The sequence below is a fragment of the Trichechus manatus genome, unplaced genomic scaffold (assembly GCF_000243295.1).
Source record: "Trichechus manatus latirostris isolate Lorelei unplaced genomic scaffold, TriManLat1.0 scaffold00097, whole genome shotgun sequence".
NCBI classification, from domain to species: Eukaryota; Metazoa; Chordata; class Mammalia; order Sirenia; family Trichechidae; genus Trichechus; species Trichechus manatus.
In genome coordinates this window covers 5035712-5042186 of record NW_004444033.1, presented here as the reverse complement: position 1 = coordinate 5042186, position 6475 = coordinate 5035712, and the positions used below count along the sequence as shown (strand labels likewise).

The 6475-nt window shown below is 49.8% G+C and overlaps 1 protein-coding gene across 2 annotated transcripts in view; it reads right to left on the bottom strand.

The window, feature by feature from the left end:
- MEST (mesoderm specific transcript) overlaps positions 1–5702 on the bottom strand; it is a 20410-nt gene extending 14708 nt beyond the window's left edge. For both annotated transcript variants that reach the window (XM_004382681.3, XM_004382683.2), the window contains exon 1: positions 5534–5702. The gene's annotated coding sequence lies outside the window, so the exon portion shown is untranslated. The remainder of the gene's footprint in view (positions 1–5533) is intronic.
- Between the last annotated feature and the right edge of the window lie 773 nt (positions 5703–6475).

The following is a 6475-nucleotide window of genomic DNA, read 5'->3' as shown; positions in this document are numbered from 1 at the left end:
CCCGCCCAGCCCGGCCCCCGCCCACCAGCTCCTTCAAGGCCAGGTCCTCACTGCGTCCTCCTACCCTCCAGCCCCGAGCAGCAAGGTCTGCGGCAGATACACTCCTCTGGCAAGTTAAAAACCAAATTAAAAAAAAAAAAAAAACCCATTGCCGTCGAGTCGATTCCGACTCATAGTGACCCTACAGGACAGAGTAGAACTGCCCCAAACGGTTTCGAAGGAGCGCCTGGTGGATTCGAACCGCCGACCTTTTGGTTAGCAGCCATATCCCTTAACCACTACGCCACCAGGGTCTCCTCTGGCCAGTGTGGGCCATGAAAAAGACGACAGACCCGTGAGACCCCTGGTTGTCTCCCAGCAGAATTCAATCTCCCCCAACCCTGTCGCTTAGACCATCCGCAGGCTCCCCTGCCCAGAGGAATTGCCGCTTGACTTAAGGTGCAGCCCGACTCAGGGGTGCCCCGCGCTCAGGGTACCCGGCTCAGGGACACCGCTGTGGCCCCTGCTCTGGCCCCGCGCGCTGCGTGGGTTCCGAAATAGTGCAAGTCCCCATTTCCAAAGCAGTTATTCACGAGTGCCCGACACCTTAAATTCCTGAACACCCATAACAACCAAAGGCACAACCACACCTAGGGAACGACAAGTTCTATTAGACCTACCACGAGACCACATGGGCAAATGCATGAGCTGGCCGCTGTGTTATCAACAAGGGCGAAACTCGGAGGAAGTCTGGTTTCCGGCGGGACTCTGGCGAGGCCGCCTCAGTGCCACGCACGTTTTCGTTGCAGCAGCGCCACGTGGTCCGCATGCCAGACACCCAGCCACAGCCCTGGCCGCACCGTTACAGAGAGTGATCGTCACAATCAGTACACTGAAGCTCTCCTTTATTTTTAAAAAAAAAGCTGAATCAAAATGCAAGGGCCCAAGTGGTACGGGAAAGACGAAAGGATTTTTTTTTTTTTTAACTCATGATCCTTTAAAATGCATCTATTATGCCTTTAAAAAGAAAAGTGTGGAATATCCTTCGTGTGTGTGTTCAGTTTCTGGCTTCAAACTGAAATCCGCACGGAGGCGCAGGCCCAGCTCCCACCAACGGGGGCGCTGCAGGCCTCGCTTCCACCGCAACAGCAGCGCGCACGCCTTGGCTCCAGCGCAGGCGAGCACCCTGAGGCCCAGGCGGGGGCTACCGAGCCTGTAGGGTCATCTAACTGTGTGCTGGGGACATGAGGGCCACCGCCAGAACATCAGAGAAACCACCACAGATGAACGTGCCATCAGTGTGAACGAGTACAGGATGGAATTCTTCTGGTATCCGATTAAGAGGGCCGTTAACCAAATGCTTGTTTAGCACCTACAGAGCGCCAAAAGCCGGGAATACAAAGAGGAATGAGAAATGGCCCCTGCCCTAGAGACCGGTGCTTGCCATGGGGGGGGGGGGAGGAACCGATGCTTTTTTTCCTGGCACCATTTTGTGACAGTTCGGCCTCCCCCAACGGGTAAGGCCCTTAAAGGCCAAGCCCAAGGCTCCACCTTTGTATGGCGGAGCCCGCCACAGTGCCGGACACAAAGCAGGCCCCTAATAAATCCTGCATGAATAAGTACAAGAATTTGAGGGCACACAGGGGAGGAAGTAATTAAGGGGAGGGGGAAGGGTTGTCTTGAATGATGAATAGACATTTACCAGAGGGACAAAGAACATTCCAGCCGGAGGGGATGGCCTCGCAAAGCCCCGGCGCACAGAACCGAGCGACCTTTGGGGAAAACGGCCAGTCCTTTGGGCTGGAGTGTGGACGGGCAAAAAATTAGGCTAGAGAAACGATTATATCCTAAGGAGTTTGGAATTTGTCCTGAAGAAAATGAAAAGCCACAGATGGAGTTAAGCCCTTTATGGCCTTAATTGGTTACTTAACAAAATTTAAATTAGTCCCCTTACAAGTCAAGGATTACCTATTTTAACTAACAGCCACCACCTTTTAAGAACTGAATTAATTACTTAAAATTTAAATCCGTATTTTCAACAGAGCAAAGGATTTCTTATTTTAACTAACAACAGGATAACAACCTTTGCATTATGTATTTTTCAGATTTATTGTCAATGGAACCTATGAATCCTACAGACATTCCATGCTTTCAGCATTCAAAGTGAAGACAATTTTCTATTTAATGGACTGAGTGCCACATAAAGGATCTTATTCTGAAGGCCATGGACAGGTCTACCCACATAGAAAAAGCGGGGAGACAGGAGGGGAAGCAGTTTAAGAACCTGGGGGAGGGGAAGGACCAGGGAGAGATCTTGAAGGCCAGAGGAATTTTCAGGCTGGCATTCAGGAGGAACCCTCCTGGGCAGAGTGACTAGGAAAAACTTCCTTGGGGAAAGAGGGACCGGATTGGGATGGGCCTAGAACCCAGAATTTGGTTCGGCAGAGGAAGCATTCCTGTCTGGAAGACGCTCCAGTGCAAAGCAAGGGCATAGAAGAATGCAGAGGAGACTATGAGAAAGATCAGCTTGGCTAAAAAGCCGGGAATTTACTTTCAGAAGCCGAGGGAGAAAATGCTGGCAACAATGCCCCAGGAGCCAAAGAGTTAATGAATCTTCTAAATGTGCCTGCATACTTCCAAAAGGAGTTTCTTCCAACAGGGGAGGAATCTGGCCCAAGGGATGGGCCCCTTGGAGCACCAGAGACAGCACGTAACCATACGTACATTCCAGCTCTGCCTCTGGCTTTCGCCGTGCCCCCTTTGAGGTCCTGCATTCGCAGACACCCGCTTTACCCACAGCCCAGGCAGCACGATCCCTCCAACTGGCAGCCTATCATGCATTCCTATCACATTCCACTTCCAACACAGTTCCACCTGATAAGAAGATCTCGGACTGTGCAAAAATGAGTGTGAGAAGCTCTGCATTTATTACCTCACTGACACATATGAGATCAGCAGGGCTGGGACCATGGGTCCAATGACCATACTTTCCTAACTCCATCTTGAGACCCATAATATGACAAACATAAGGATATCTATGGAGTCAATAGGACAGAATTGGGACTGCCGCTTTCAAGAGCCATAACTATCAATTCAAATAAACTCAAAAAGTTCCAGATGGGAGAAGCTTGGCTGAACAGCAGCACGTGTGAAAGAGACTAGAGTTTGAGTTGACAAACTCAGTGAGTTAATGTGATGTGGCTCCAAAAAAACCAATGCAACTGTAGACTATAATTAGAGAAGTACCCAGAGTTAGCTAATCTGACCCTATTCTGCTAGTTTGACCTCACAGAAACTATTTTATTCTATTCTACAAAGTGGATACTAAGAGACACACAAACAGGAATTTGTTCAGAGAAAACTAAACCGCACTGCAAATCACGTTAGGTGGTTGAAGGTGTAAGAGCTCTCATATTTTAAGCTCCTACTATGAGCATGAGGAGCCCTGGTGGCACAGTGGTTAAGCGCTCAGCTGCTAACTGAAAGGTCAGCGGTTGAACCCACCAGCCACTCCATGGGAGAAAGATGTAGCAGTCTGCTTCCATAAAGATTACAGCCTGGGAAACCCTATGGGGCAGTTCTACTCTTTCACACGAGTCGAAACCGACTCAATGGCAACAGGTTTTTACTATGAGCAGAGCTCTTTACCCAACTTATCCCCAGTCCTCACAATAGCCCAGCTAGATTAGTATTTCCATTCACATTTTGCAGAGGAAGATACGGCTGCTGAGAGCATGAAGTGTTGGTGTGTGAAGGCCTGACAGCTGGATGCACGTGTGCTGGTTCCAAAGGTAGCGTTCTTTCCACTACACTACACTGCCTCCCTGTTGGAAATAACTGGGCAGGCTTAGTTTGAAGAAAAGAAGCCTTGTGGAAGGAGTGGAGGAAGGAAATGTGTTAGCAGTCCTCAAATATTTGTGGAAGCAGTATTAGACATTTTATTCTGTATGTCTCCAATGAGTGCAAATTATAGAGAAACAGATGTTGATTCAACATAAAGAATTTTCCAACAGTTAGGGCTGTTTAGAGGGACCAGGCAGCTCAGCTACCTTGGGACAGTACAAGTTTCCTGTTTCTAAGGGCTGGATAACCCTGGGGCAGTAGGCAAGCTCTAAATATATGACTGAGTGACTGACCTATAAAGTGTGGCCCATCTGACAGAAACGAAGGCTCAGAGAGATCTTGGAACTTGGCCAAGGTGACCCCTCTTCCTGAGGGACAAATCTACTAGGTCTCCCTCAGCAGCCCAGAGCTCTTTGCCCAACATGCTGTTTCATGCTGAGGGCAAGACAAATGGAAGAAATTACAAGTGCTATCCATGCCAACCTCCCTCTCAACCATATATAACCAATCTATCCCAGAAGTGACTGGAATTTTCCTCCCTCTTTAGGCTGTTCTTAGATAAAATTCCTTGGCTGTGAAAAGCTCAAAAGATGCATGGCAGACAAGAGAAACGAAGGAGCTGAATATTTCATTAACCAGATAGGATGAACCTAAATGACAGACAGTGGCTTCCGTACAGTGATACTGGGCGCCCTACAGCATCTTTACACACCCTCTGCATTCCCACACACATCCCACAATCCCTCACCTGGTACCGCATGCCTAGAATATCTTCTCCATGCACCCAGATAAATGGTTTGCAGGATTCTAACTAAACACCAGTATCTTACTTTTTATAACTCTTTCCCCTTTCAGGTATCTTACCTGATGCTCACTAGAGTTCTCTAAGGAAACAGCTACCTTCTTTCAGATGTGCACCCCCCACTCCCCACCAATTTCCTAGTTTCCAGCGGAAGAAAGGGCTACAGCACGAAATGCCCTTTTCTCCCCCTCCCTACTTGCCACATTAGATGATTCCCCCAGCCTGGAGGAGTCACCCCACAAGCAGGTATTCTACTTTTCCCCCATTGCTACCTCACCTCACACCTTCTTCAGCTGTCCTCCCCCACCCAGTGGCCCTCATCTTCCACCCACACTACTATTGCAGCTATTCCGACAGTCAGGACGCCAAGGGCCAAGAATACAGCACGCGCTGGTGCCTCCAGCTCTGACAGAACATCTCCACCCTCTGCAGTGCGGCCACACCCTGCGCCCCTGGCTGCCACCCCGCGCCCCCTGTCATTCGGGCACACAGGTGTGCATGCCAACTCTCTAACCAGCACGGCTGGGCCAAGGGGGGAAGGAGCGGTCTCCGAGAAACTGCATCCCAATGCCCTGGAGGAAGAGGATGAATGACAGTGGTAGGGGACTTTTGTGCTTCTGTCCTACCCCAAGGTTATGGGAGACCATGACCAAGTACAGCACTGCCTCCCCAACGTGGCCCTCGCGTGGGCGTGACACACCTCGCGCGGCCACCGAGAACCCCAGGCAGTATCCTAGCCCCATCACGTCCTCACACCCTCCTGGGCCGTGACCATTCAAAGCTGTGTCCCCTGGGTTGGTGTGGCCCATGCACACTAGCCACATGCCCCAAGTGTGGCCATACCCACTCTCTTGGGGTGGGCTGGGAGGGGGAAGGTGGATGGTCCACTCCTCCTCGCCCATCTCCTACCTGATTCAGGTAAGACTTGGGCTGCAAGACTCCATGTTTGGGGGAACCAGTTGCACGTATGCTTCCTGGGGCCAGAGGTTCTTGGCCTTAACCCAGTTCCTGGAGAGGACAAGCCGAGCCACTGAATACCCGGCTTTGGGCTAGAGCCTCGCTGCCTCCGCGTGAGCCCTTTGCCTGGAGCGCCCCCTATTCTAAAGGTTTATGTAATGGACAACTGTGATCCTGCCTTGACATAACTTAAGAAATTGGACGGATGAGAATAAAATTTTAAAAGGCCTCATCTAAGTAGTTTTACTTAGTAAAAACCAACACAATCAAACCTGTTGCCGTCGCGTCGATTCCAACTCATAGCAACCCTATAGGACAGAGTAGAACTGTCCCATAGGGTTTCCAGGGAGAGGCTGGTGGATTCGAACTGCCGACTTTTTGATTAGTAGCCATAGCTCTTAACCACTGCACCGCCAGGGCTCCCTCAACTGGACTACTACCTCCTAATTGGTTTCCAGGCCTCCACCACGCTTCCCAATCCATAATTCACACACGTGCCAAAGTGATCTTTCTGAAATGCAAATCTGATCACAACTCTTTTCGTCCTAAAACTCTTTAATGACACTCTGTTGCCAATGCTAAAGTCAAGCTCCTTAGCTTGGTACGCAAAACACTTCAAACATGAGCCACTGCCTTCCTCTACGATCTGCTCTCCTATCCCTTCACTCCACCTCTCCCACCTTCCAAAATGTCATGCTCCGACCAAACATTGCTAATTATAGTTCCAAAAACACCATGCAGTTTCCTTTCTTCATGCCTTTACATATGTTCTTCCTCCCTAACAAATATGTCTATCTACTTTGTCTATCAGGAGCCCTGGTTGCACAGAAGTTAAGCACTTAGCTGCTAACTGAAAGGTCAGCAGTTCAAACCCACCAGCTGCTCCTTGGAAAC